Consider the following 12,775-nt stretch of genomic DNA (forward strand, 5'->3'; position numbering starts at 1 on the left):
TTTAAAAAAAGATTTTATGTGTATGTGTGTATTGCCTGCATGTAAGTAAGTGCAATGCCCACAGAGGACAGAAGAGGCTGTCAGATCCCCTGGGACTGCAGTTATAGACAGTTGTTAGCTGCCATGTGGGTGCTGGGATTCAAACCCGGGTCTTCTGCAAGAACAACCAGTGTTCTTAACTGCTGAGCCATCTCTCCAGCCCCAATTTCTTGATGCTTCTCTACCTGCTCAAAATGTGATAAGGAGATGAGAGGATTACAATAAGAAGGAAGAGTTCTTTTTCTCTAATTGGAAGCCATTCTTCTGTTTCTCCTGTTTGTGATCTTTGAAATTCTCCCATTGACTCAGTCACAGTGGTTAGAGCCGCCCTTTATGCACTCAGGGAAACACACACTTCCGTATTCATACAACCACATCAGGAAGTCAAAAGCATAACTGACTCAACAGGGGCTTTTCTAGCCACATGCCTTGCAACCCAAGCCTGCCACCGGGATCTTAACACGCCCCAAGGCTGTGCCCAACCCAACTGTTCAGCAAATAGTTTTGGAAACTTGGACCACAGAGAAGGAGAGCACCCATTTGTCCAGGCACATGCTTGGAAATGACAAATGTCTACGAGTCAATGCCGAAGGAATGGCATGCTTCGACAGCTGGAAATCTGGAATGTTCTCAAGTTTTAAAGTTTTTCTTGCAGGCCACAGGTGGTAGTTTCGTTCTTCAGTCATGAGAACACAACCAAGGAATGCTTTTTGGATCATGGAGGCTAGGCTCAGTATATTTGGGGTGCATAACCATATTTTGAAGGGAAAGTACATGTGTTTTGGAGAACCGAAATTGACTTGATGTAGCAGTTTATCGTGTTGGCACTAATAATTAGGGCTTGGTGGAAATTAACAGGAAACAACTCATATTGACTGAAACAACTCAGGGAGTCATGTATGGTGGCACATATCTTTAACCCCAGCACTCGGGAAGCAGAGGTAGGTGGGTCTCTGTGAGTTCAAGTCCAGCCTACTCTACACATCAAGTTCCAGGCCAAGCCAGAGCTATATAGTGAGAACCTGTCTCAAAACAAAAGCAACAAAAGAATACAGAGATTCATTATATCAACTAGAAAGTCCAGAGATGGTCCAGGCTGTAGATAAGATGATATGGTATCAAAGATTTTACATATTTTCTTCTTTCTGTTCTAGCTTCTATTATAAGTCACATCCCAGGGCGTGATACTAAGACAGATGCATTGTTCTCGGGGTTATATGATTCCTGGGGTTTTGTGGTTCTTTGTCTAGAGCAGCAGAACAGAGAACATCTCTCTCAGTTGCCAAATAAGTTTCTGGGCTTTATTCTGATAGGACTGATGACTGTATTCAGGAGGATAGGAGACCCTGCTGGGCATAAAATAGCTCATGCTAGGAGCTAAGGGGGAGCTTAATCCCTCCTAGACTGTTTTTCTGAGTGTGGGGTAAAAGTGCTTATACAAAAGAAAACTAGGAGCCGGGCATGGTGGCGCACGCCTTTAATCCCAGCCCTCGGGAGGCAGAGGCAGGCGGATCTCTGGGAGTTCAAGGCCAGCCTGGTCTACATAGTGAGTTCCAGGCCTGCTGGGGCTACAGGGAGACCTTGTCTCAAAAAGACCAAAAAACCCAAACTAAAAACAAAAGAAAACTAGGATATTGTTTTGCCAAAAGAAGAGCAAATAGATGTAAGGAGGCAAAAAATCACCAACGCCCTCAGCTGAACATGTTGGTAGGAAAACTGTAAGAAGGCTGGGCTAAGGGATCATAGTGAAAGGTTTTGTGAAAGTGTCTGAATTTGATATCCTTTGAAGCGTTTAATAATTATCACCTGACATTCAGGGAAAGCTCTCAATCACTCTGCCATATTTAATATCCAATAGCGTTTTTTACTGATAAAGCTTTTTTTGTAGTTATAAAAGTTAAATGTCTGGAAAGATTGATAGGTACCTGCTACTTAAGTCATTACTATACTTACAATATCTCACTGTTAAAGAGAGAAAATAACACACAGGCTTGGTTACCCAAGTGCATCATCCTTTCCTCTCTCCTGGAAACAGGAACTTTCACTCCCTAGTTTTTCCAGTTAGGTGACCATGTGATTGCGGTGTTAGTAAAAGCGATGTGTGTCTCTCCTGGATTGAGGCGGCAGAAAGTCCTATTCAAATTTGCACCTGCCCCTTTACCTTCAAGGTATAGTGGAGGCCAGATATTGATGGGATGAGTCTGTAAGAGCCAAGTAGCCTACCTGGATCCATGAGTCATCACATGGATGTCAGATGCCCCAGAGAACTCATTGACTTCTGTATATCAAACCCTCCCTCAGCCAATGCTTGTTGGTTTAGAGCAATGCTTTGTGGCCAGGGAGATGTTTCAGCATGTAAAAGTGCTGCTGTGCAAGCCTGACCACCCAAGTTTGGTCCCTAGGACTTGTGTAAAAAGCCAGATGTAGTGGCTTGCATCTGTAATCCCAGCACTTCTATAGTGAGATGGGGGACAGTGATAGGAAAATCATTCTGAAGCTCATGGACCAGCTGGTCTACAGTATGATGCACAGCAGCAGAATCAAGAAAGACCCTGTCTCAACAAGGTGGAAGGCAGGAACTAAGTCCTAAAATTGTCTTCTGAGCTCTACACATATGTTGTGACACACGCACACAGCCCTGCCCCCCAAATAAATTGAAAAATGAATAAGATAAAGCAATGCTTTGCTATTGTTTCTTGTGGTTATGTGAGGGCTGCCTGGGCTCTGTTAGCAGCTCTCCTCTGGGTCTCTGACACTGCAGTTTCCTGATAGCTTATCTAAACTGGCCTGGGAAATGATTCCCTTATCAGCTGTGATTGATGATTGTTATTGACTGAGTATCCTGGAGATTGTCAACAGGAGCACCTGTGTGACTTGGGCATCCTGCATGGGTGCTAGGTTCCCAACAGAAGCACCCCAAAGTAGGAGGAATTCAAATGGTTTCTTATGAACACTAATTCTCAGATGTTCTGGAATAGGTTGCTGTATTCTACTGATCAAGGCAGGTCACTAAAGCCAGGCCAGTATAGATTCAAAGAGAGAATTGCCTTTTTTTTTTTTTTTTTTTTTTGGAGACAAGGTCTCATATAGCTCAGGCTGTCCTCAAACTCTCTATGTAGTTGAGGATGACCCTAACTTTTGATCCTCCTGCCTCCACCTCCTGAATGTGGGGATTACAAGCATACACCACTATACCTATTTTCTTTTCTTTTTTTAATGTGATTCTGAGGATGGAACCCAGGGTTTCATTCATATTAGGGAAGCATTCTGTCAATTAAGCTAGACCTCCAAGACCTGGCCTATTCTTTTAAAAAATATTGAATTTACTATTTATATTTTATGCATATAAGTGTATTGCCTGCATACATGTAAGTGCACCTGTGCTGTGCAATGCCCAGGAAGGTCTGATTCCCTGGAACTGGAGTTACGGGAGGTTATTAGCTACCATGTGGATGCTGGGAATCAAACCCAGGTCCTCTGCAAGGGCAGCCAGTGCTCTTAACCGCTGAGCCAGCTCTCCAGCCCCATAGCCTCCTATTTTTGAGGCAGTGTATAGTATATGATAGAGCCCTGGCTTGCATTTGTGAGGACTGCAGTTCCATGCCCAGTACTAAAATAACTACAACAACTTTGCCTTATATATGAGTCATACTGCAACAATTAGTGATTATACGCACTAAGGGTTAAACACAGTGGGGCAGGAAAACCATCCTGTAGGGAGGCTGGCCATTTCTCTGGGGCAGTCCTGGCTCAACCACTAGTCTCTCTTCTAGAACTAGATGCCTTGTTCTTTCTGGCCATGCCTACCTGTCCTGGCACCCACCAGACCTTGTGTCTGAGCTTGAGATACAAAGCATGAAAGCTGTTGGAGAATTTGGCAGGAGTCAGACTGGGGAATGGTGCTGGGGCTGCTTTCTGTGGTAGGAGACTCACTGAGGAGTGGGACTGGGTGGTAGTGGAGGGAGGGATGCTCATCTAGCATTTGTCCTGCTTATGAACAAACTGTTCTCAATTTAAACTGAAGAGTTGTTGGGAAAGCATACATTTTGAGGAGAGAACTTTGCAAGAATTGGCCAAAGAGGTTTGGGATGTAGCTTAGTTGGTAGAGTGCTTGTTTAGTGCACAGGAAACCCCAGCACCACATAAACTGGGCATGGTGATGCTTGCCTGTAATCCCAGCACTTGGGAAGTTGAGGCAGGAATCAAGGTCACCCTACTGGGATAAATGAGGCTCTGTCTCCAAAAAAAGAAATTTAAAGAAAGAACCAAGGATCTGTGGATTATAAATGTCAAGGTTTAATATACAATTTCCCTGGAACTGGAGTTATGGACAGTTGTTAGCCACCATGTAGGTGCTGGGATTCAAGTCCCAGTCTTCTGCAAGAACATCCAGTGCTCTTAACCACTGAGCCATCTCTCCAGCTCCTAATTGCATTTATTTATTTGTGTGTTTGTATACACCTGTAGGTGCACATATGTCACACTGCACTTTGGAGAATTGGTTCTCTCCTTCCACAATGTGAGTTCTAGGGATCAAATTTTGGTCCCTACGCTTGGTGGCAAGTGCCTTTACCCACAGATAACCCTCCAGTCCCTCACCCCTTTTTTGAGACAGGGCCTTACTATGTAGCCACGGCTGACCTTGAACTAAACAGAGATCCACCTGCCTCTACCTCCTCAGTGCTGGAATTAATGATGTGTGCCACCACACCTGACCCCAGCCACCATTTTGGTTTTTTGAGATACAGTCTCATGTAGCTCAGGCTGGCCTCGAACTCACTATGTAGCTGAGGACAACCTTGAACTCCTGCTTCTTCTGCCTTAAAAATATCACAAAGAGTTGAGGATGTTGCTTGGTACAGTGTAACTTGATAGAGTACTTGCCTAGCATGCATTAGGCCCTGGGTTTGATCTCTAGGACTGCATAAAACTGAGTGTGATGGTGCATGCCTGTAATCCTAGCACCTGGGAAATAGAGGGAGGAGGATCAGATGTTCAAAGTCATCCTCCTTCAGCTACAGCTGAGAGTTCAAAGCCAGCCTGAGATACATGAGACTTTCTCAATAAATAATAATAGTAATATTAATAAATATCTTAAGACAATAAAAATGATCAATGGTTGCCGGGGATTAATGAGAAGGAGGAGGTGAATGAATAGGAGGCACACAGAGGATTTTTAGGTACTTGAAAACACCCTGTATGATGCCTATAATATTGAATGCATGCTGTTTACACTTTGTTCAAACCCCAAGAGTGTTCAACATTAAGAGTGAACCCTCTGGGCTGGGGTGTAGTTCACTGGAAGAGTACTTACCTAGCATGCACAAGGCCCTGAGTTTGATGGACCCTCACAGGTAGACTTAGGCTTATCTGTTCTGTAGACGTGTCACTCTGGTTCAGGATGCTGACTATGGGGCAGTTTGGATGGGGGGGGGTTATAGGGACTGTATACTTTTCATTCAGTATTGCTATCAATTAGAAACTGCTCTAAAAAATCAAATCTATTCAAAAAGATATTGCATATGTCTCTTGAGAAGTTGGAATTTAAGCTTAAGAGTTATTTGAGATGCTTTTTGGCAGGCATTTAAAAGCATTTTGTGAAAGATTTTTTGTAAATCATATTTCTTAGACTGCTCTTTTTACCATCTGTCAAGCTATTCTACCTTAGACTTTTTAAATGGTGATTAAATTTAAACAGAGATCCTTATTTGTCTTTTTTTTTTTGTCTTTTCGAGACAGGGTCTCCCTGTAGTCCCAGCTATCCTGGAACTATGTAGACCAGGCTGGCCTTGAACTCACAGAGATCTGCCTGCCTGTGCCTCCCGAGTGCTGGGATTAAAGGCATGTGCCACCATGCCTGGCTTGTCTTTTTATTATTATTACATTTTCTTTTTCTTTTGAAACAAACTAGCCTTGCCAGGTAGCCTAGGATGGCCTTGAACATCTGACTCTTTTGCTACATCCTCAGTCCTAAAATTGTGTCTTCCTGGCAGAAATTTGATCATAATTTTGGAAGTTATAACATCCATCAAAAGGGCTGTGAGTTTTCCCCAACAATGAACATAAATTGGCCTGGGATTTTCCTTACTCCTAACTAACAGGCATATCATTTATCTGTCATACAGGAAACTAGGTTTATGCTTACCTCTGTCTTATCAGAAACACAAGACTTAAAATAAGTTCCAGACACTGGAAAGATTGCTCAGTGGTTAAGAGCACTTTTTCAGAGGACTGGGATTCAGTTCTCAGCACCCACAATGGTGGCTTACTTCCATCTGTAACTCCAGTTCAAGGGATTCAACATCTTCTGGTCCCTGCACACACACACATGCAGGCAAAACACTCAATACATATAAAACAAAAATAAATAAATCTAAAAAAATAAAAATTAAAAAGTTCCAAATATTGATTACATGTAAACTTTATAACCTTTTATATAAAGAAGACATACAAAATCCATATTCTCCACCTTAAAAAGATGTTAAGCTCCACCAAACTCCAGTCACATTGACCTTCTTTCCTTGCTGTTACAGCATACCACTCTCTTTTCTGCCTTTGGGCTCACTGCTCTACCAACCTCTCTATCTAGACAGTTACAATTTCACCCCTCCCTGCCTTTTACATAGGATGGCTCTTTGTTGTTCTTTAGGCCTTAGATAAATAGGCCTTTCCTGGCCACTAAGACTGACTCTTCTTCTCAGTGACAGCCCCCTATTTGTTTTCTTCAAGGTACTTACTCCCTGGCGACCTTGTTGCCAATGTGTCAGTGGCCAGCCAAGCCTTACTGCCACTCACTTCTGTGTTCCCCTCTGGACAGTGAGGAGAAAGCCTAGAACTCTTTATTTTCCAGGGGACTTTTCCTGCATGTTCCAAGTTAAGTTCTGCCAGCAAAGACACATATATGAGATTTGAAAGGCAGGAGAACAGCATTAAAAAAGAAAGAAAGAAAGAAATGGGACAGCTGGGGCTGTAGCTCAGTGATAGAGCACATGAATAGACTCTGACTTTGGTCCCCAGCACTACCAAAGAAGAAGGGGGACTAGCTAGAGGTAATAAGGTGAAACTTCATGAATGTGATTTTGTTCTTATGAATGAGTCCTCAGATTTTTTATTTTAACTTTCTGCCAAATGGGGAAACATAGTTGGCATCGTCTATAAAGAACAGGCCCTCACCAAGCACCAAACCTGCTAGTGCCTTGCTCATGAACTTCCAAGCCCCAGAATTGTGGGAAACAGATACTGTTTATATTGTTATGCCAGGCCTTATAGGGCCTAGGGTGAGTAGGCATCTTGTTCTAAGTGAAAGAGGAACTCTCTTACCCCATATGGCACATTTAGGCAAAGTATTAAAAAAGGCAACAACTCCTCAAAATATTTCCATTTAAAAAAAAATCTTATTTATTTTTATTTTATGTTTATGCGTGTATTGCCTGCATGTATGTAAGTGTACCCATGTCATACAATGACCACAGAGGTCAGAAGAGGGTGCTTGATCCCCTGGAACTGGAGTTATGGGCAGTTGTTAGCTACTATAGGGATGCTGGGATTTGAATCTGGGTCTTCTGCAAGAACAGTCAGTGTTCTTAACTTCTGAGTCATCTCTCCAACCCCAATATTTCCATCTTAATGGAAACTTGTTGTAATTTAACTTTGTTAGAACAAGGCAAATTGAGTGTGGCACTGTCCCATAGAGTCATTTATTTTTCTGCAATTTGCACAATTATATATGGCAGCCTTAGCGAGAAGCCACTGAAAATTTTCTGCAAGGAATGACATGATCCTGTGTGGTGCCTGTAAGGAGGGGATGGACAAGAGGCAAGATCAGATGAAGTAGGTTTCTCTCTCTCTCTCTCTCTCTCTCTCTCTCTCTCTCTCTCTCTCTCCATGTGTGTTTGTGAGGACAGAGGTCAATTTTAGGTGTCCTTTCTCAGGAACCATTCACCTTATTCCCTGAGACAGTTTCTCACTAGGACCTGGGGCTCTCCCTGATTAGGCTAGGCTGGCAGGCCAGTGAGCTCTAGAGAGCCTCTTGTCTCTACTTCCCAACACTGGGATTACAGGTGTGTGCCACCACACACAGCTTTTTATGTGGGTGCTGGAGATCGAACTCAAGTTCTCATTCTTGCACAACAAGCACTTTACTGACTGAGTCATCCCTCAAACCCTTGCTGTTGTTTTCTGAGATAGAGTCTTGTGTAGCCTAGGCTGGCCCCCACTACGTACGTCCCTGCTGAGGATGACTTTGAGCTCCAGATCCTCCTTGTTCCTCCTCCCAGGTACTTTGATTATGGGTGAGCCTGCAAGTAGATCTTCCCGTAATAAGGAAACCAAGAGCTTGGATGCCAGTGGAGGAAGGGACAATGACTCATCAGGTTTGTGGATGTGACAGGGCCATTTTACTGTGACAGTCCAGACTGAGAGAGGACCCAGGCTCTCCCCTTGAGTGATGCTTCCAGTGAACAACTTACCAAACTCTTTTCCAAAATAGACATCCTAGAAAAACTCATTTTTGTTAAAGGACAATGAACAAGATGAACTTTGTCTAAGAAGGCTTATAGATTTGGGTTGATTTGAACTAAAATTTTTCTAATAATTTTCAAGCTTTTCTATTCTACACACTCTGTCTTCTTTCCTCCACTCAGCAATCTCTCAAGTAGTTCCTATTTTATCTTCATGATACAGATGAGATGTGAGGAGATGGACAGATTGTATCACCTGAACAGGTACTGCAGTTACAGACTAACTTGAGTTATCGACCGCCTTTTAGTGACTTTTGGTCTCTGATTTTGTTCAGCTTGGTATGTGCTATCTAACAGAGCTTTCAGTGATGATGGGAATATTTTATAGCTACACTGTCTCATAGTCATATGGTCAGTGTGAGTGAGAAACTGGATCTTAAATTTAAATTTTAATTAAGACATATGGCTACTGGTTATCATGTTTCCAGTATGTCTCTAAATAAATGGTTTCTAAACTGGGGAGTACACATCTCAGGGAGGGAAAAGAATACAAGGATGCAGAATGAGAATATATCACTCCACAGAGTTAAATCATTATTTTGTATAATTTATTTTAACAATTTATTATTTTTATTTTATGTGTGTGAGTGTATTGCCTGCATATGTTAAGTGTACCCGTGTTGGGCCATGTCCCCGGAGGTCAGGAGAGGGCATCAGAGTCCCCTGGAATTGGAGTTATGGATGGTTGTTGGCTGCCATGTGGGTGCCGGGAATTGAACCTGGGTCCTCTCCAAAAGCAGCCAATGCTCTTAACCACTGAACCATCTCCAGTCCCAATTTCTTCCTTCTTTCTTTCTCTCTCTCTCTCTCTCTCTCTCTCTCTCTCTCTCTTTCATTCATTCGAGACAGGGTCTCTCTGTAGACCCAGTTGGCCTGGAAATCAATATGTAGACCAGGCTGACCTTGAATTCACAGACATCCAGATGCCTCTGCCTCCTGAGTGCTGGGATTAAAAGCGTGTGCCACCACATCTGGCTTGATGTTCATTCTTTTATTATCTCTATTTTACAAATGAAAGAACTGAATGCAATTATGTCCAAGGACACAGGTATTAGAGTTGGTGGCAAAGCCAAGATTTTGAGTGCAGGCATTCTGGCTTGCATCTGTGTAGTTTATTGTTAAGTTAAAGAAATGTATTCATGGGAGAGGGCAACATTTTAACTGATGAAGTGCATGATTAAAAATGTTTGGTGACTAATGCTCCAGACTGGACCCTAGATGACAAAGCAATTCTTAATTTCACATTTTAAAGGGATTTCAGAGCCTCTAATATATGTAAAGATCGTATGATTGCAGTCCTGTAACTATCCCTATTACAAAACTCTTCACCTCTGCCAATTTTTTTCTGGTTACTAATTTTAAACAATTTTGTTTCAGAGATATTAAATGGAGAATGGGAAGCAGAAAACCTAGAGAATTCCAGACGGAAGAGCAGGAGGAAAACCAGAGCTCAAATCTGCTCCCTTTCAGCCTGTGCTCTTCTGTGCGTAATGGTAGCGCAAATTCAACATCAATCAAACGTTTAAAAAAATTCTCTGAAGTAATAAATTAATAGGAAGTATAAAATTTACTACAACCCAATTTCTACTCTCCCCTCCATTTTTTGTTTCAATGGCACACTTTCTCCAGCGCGCCTGCTTCTGCTATCTGCAAACGCACATCGAACACTTGGTGCGGGGTGGGGTGAGCTGGGGTGGGGTCGGGTGGGGTGGGGGGTTAAACTGAGCCACTCCACGTACTATCTTATCAACGGTCTCCAGGTATGCGAAGTAGGGAGCTGAGGCTTGGAGGCACCAGGGAAAAGTTTTGACAAGACCAGAGTCCTAAGTCATACACTTAAAAATGGCTAGGTGAAGGGTGAGGTGTCCGCGTGTGCTCACGGAAGATCCCTTGCTTCGGGAGGCAGGGGCTTTGCACAAAGCAGGTGCAACGGGCAGCGTCCTCGAGACAAGAGCACTTTGGAGCCCACAGATCCAAAGTTCAATTCCCTGGGGAGGCATCGAAGGAGGGGGGTTCCTTCCGTTCTTCCAGTCCACCTGAGAACTTCCTCAACAGCTTAACGGCCCTTGTCGGAGCCAGAAAAGTCAGACCCAGACGCACTGGAGCAGGATTCCCAGTGGCAGGGCCTTCCCAGCTGCCAGCCTCCTGGGTGGGTGTGGCCTCCGCTCAAGGCCCTGCCCCTCGAGCGATCGCACGGGATGGGGGCGGGGCGAGGCGAGGGGCGGGGCGAAGGAACCGGGAAGAAAGGGCAGGGCGGGTGTGCTCGCGCCCGCACACTCGCGCCAGGAGCCTGGACGGGAACGCGCCGGTGCGCGCGCAGGCGGGAAGCCAGCCCCTGTGGCTGTTGTCGGGTTCGACTAGAGGGGCGGGGGAGTCACCTGCGAGCGGCTGCGCCTGTCGCCCTCCCTCGCGCGGCGTCCGGATCGCGCCAGCGGCGCCGGGCCGCACACACCCAGCCAGGCTGGGGCGGGGGAGCAGGCAGAGTCCGCGGCCGGAGTTGGCTACCAGGAGGATCCGCACCCTCGGCGCCGCCGCCTGCGCCCGCCCGGGTAGGTGGAGCGGGGGGTCGCCGGTCGGCCGAGCTGTGGAGGGAGAAGCGAAACTTCGCGGGCCCTTCCTTCCGCGGCGCGGGGAGTGTCGGTGGCGCGGGCGGCGGCCGACGCCATGTTGGGGTCTGTGGGAAACGGGGCGCTCCCAGGCGGCTCCCCTCGTGCGGGGACCGGCGCTGGAGCTGCAGCCGCCGCGGTCCAGCCTCTCCCCGTGAGCCAGGCGCCTGCTGAGGGCCGGGACTGGACGTCGCCGTCCAGAAGTTGCTGGGCGTCCTCACGTCGGGTCCCGGACGCGCCCGGGGCGCCCTGAAAACTTCGCAGGGTCTGGGCGTCTGGGGCACGCGGTGACTTGAGAGCGAGTTTTTAGGACTGGAGAAGGGGAGGGGATGGACCGCAGAGTTGGCTCTGACCGGACCACCGGTTTAGGCACTATTTGGCCGTTTGAAATAAGTTTTATGATCTTTTGCTGAGTTTGTGTTTTTTTAATGTTATTAAAGGCCGAGAGCGCGCTCCCCAAGTTGCTGGAGTGGCCTTGGGTGCTCCTAGGACATTCTCCAAATAGCTGTGTGTGTGCAGAGGAACTGAGTAGAATTCAGGTTGCATGTACCTAAGCAGTAATTCATACTCAGGACGTCAAGTTGGTAAATGCCTTCTTTGTTATGTTTTATTACGTTGCCTAAGAGACTCATTAAAGAAAGATTTAGACACAAAGGTTCATTTGAGATTTTAGGCGTGTGTTGTCTTAAGAAGGTGACGTTGCCGCGTGTGGTGGCTCATGCCCCACAGTCTCAGTATTCGGGATCGCCGGGGAGTTCGAGGTGAGCATGAACTACTGAGACTGTCAGAAACAAACCCCCACAAACCAGCCAACCGCAACAAAAAGAATATGGGGAAGTGATCTTGACATTGCAGTTTTTTTCTTTAGCTTTTGGCTCCTTAAGGGTGCATGCTTACCTGCTGTGTTTTGAGCCTTCATTGTGTTCTGTTGCAGGGCGGGGGCGGGTCGACAGCCACAGTGGAGGTCAAAGGACACCTTGCAGGAGTCAGTTTTCTCCTTCCACAAAGTTGAGTCCCCAGGATAGAACTCGGGTTCGAAGGTCGGAGGCAAGCTCAGTAACTATCTTATCCTCTATTTTATTCTTTAATAAGTAAAAATGCTTTCTGCTTATGTTTGTCAGTCTCAGTTCTTGGAAAAAAATATATTTGGTTCATTGTCAGGTCAATGCCATATACATAGTTTTTGGACCAAGAATTATTTAGAAATGAAGTTACTTAACTAATCTCACAGATCTAGCAGCCGAGCTGATGTTTAACTGGGTCTTATGACTGAAGCCATCTTCATTTTCCTTTAGCATAGCTTTTTGTAGGATTGCAACTCATCCCTGTGCGGCAGTCTCTGTCCTTTAGTTTATTTGCTGATCTTTATGATTGAATTTGGTTTTTTAATGTAGCTACCTCCTAGAGACCTGATTTACAATTTGTATTGAAGTTCTCTCCACCCCCCCCTTTTTTTTTTGCCATTTTGAGACAGGGTCTCCTGTAGCCCCAGCTGGCCTGGAACTCACTATGTAGACCAGGCTGGTCTTGAACTCACAGAGATCCACCTACCTCTGCCTCCCAAGTGCTGGGATTAAAGGCATATGCCACCACACCCTTCGAAGTTCTTCC

At 45.2% G+C, this 12,775-nt stretch overlaps 1 protein-coding gene across 1 annotated transcript in view; it reads left to right on the forward strand.

The window, feature by feature from the left end:
• Positions 1-10,791: 10,791 nt before the first annotated feature.
• Plekhf2 (pleckstrin homology and FYVE domain containing 2) overlaps positions 10,792-12,775 on the forward strand; it is a 51,404-nt gene continuing 49,420 nt past the window's right edge. The window contains exon 1 of the mRNA XM_008847851.3: positions 10,792-11,107. The gene's annotated coding sequence lies outside the window, so the exon portion shown is untranslated. The remainder of the gene's footprint in view (positions 11,108-12,775) is intronic.

Source organism: Nannospalax galili, unplaced genomic scaffold (genome assembly GCF_000622305.1).
Source record: "Nannospalax galili isolate Female #2095 unplaced genomic scaffold, S.galili_v1.0 scaffold183, whole genome shotgun sequence".
NCBI classification, from domain to species: Eukaryota; Metazoa; Chordata; class Mammalia; order Rodentia; family Spalacidae; genus Nannospalax; species Nannospalax galili.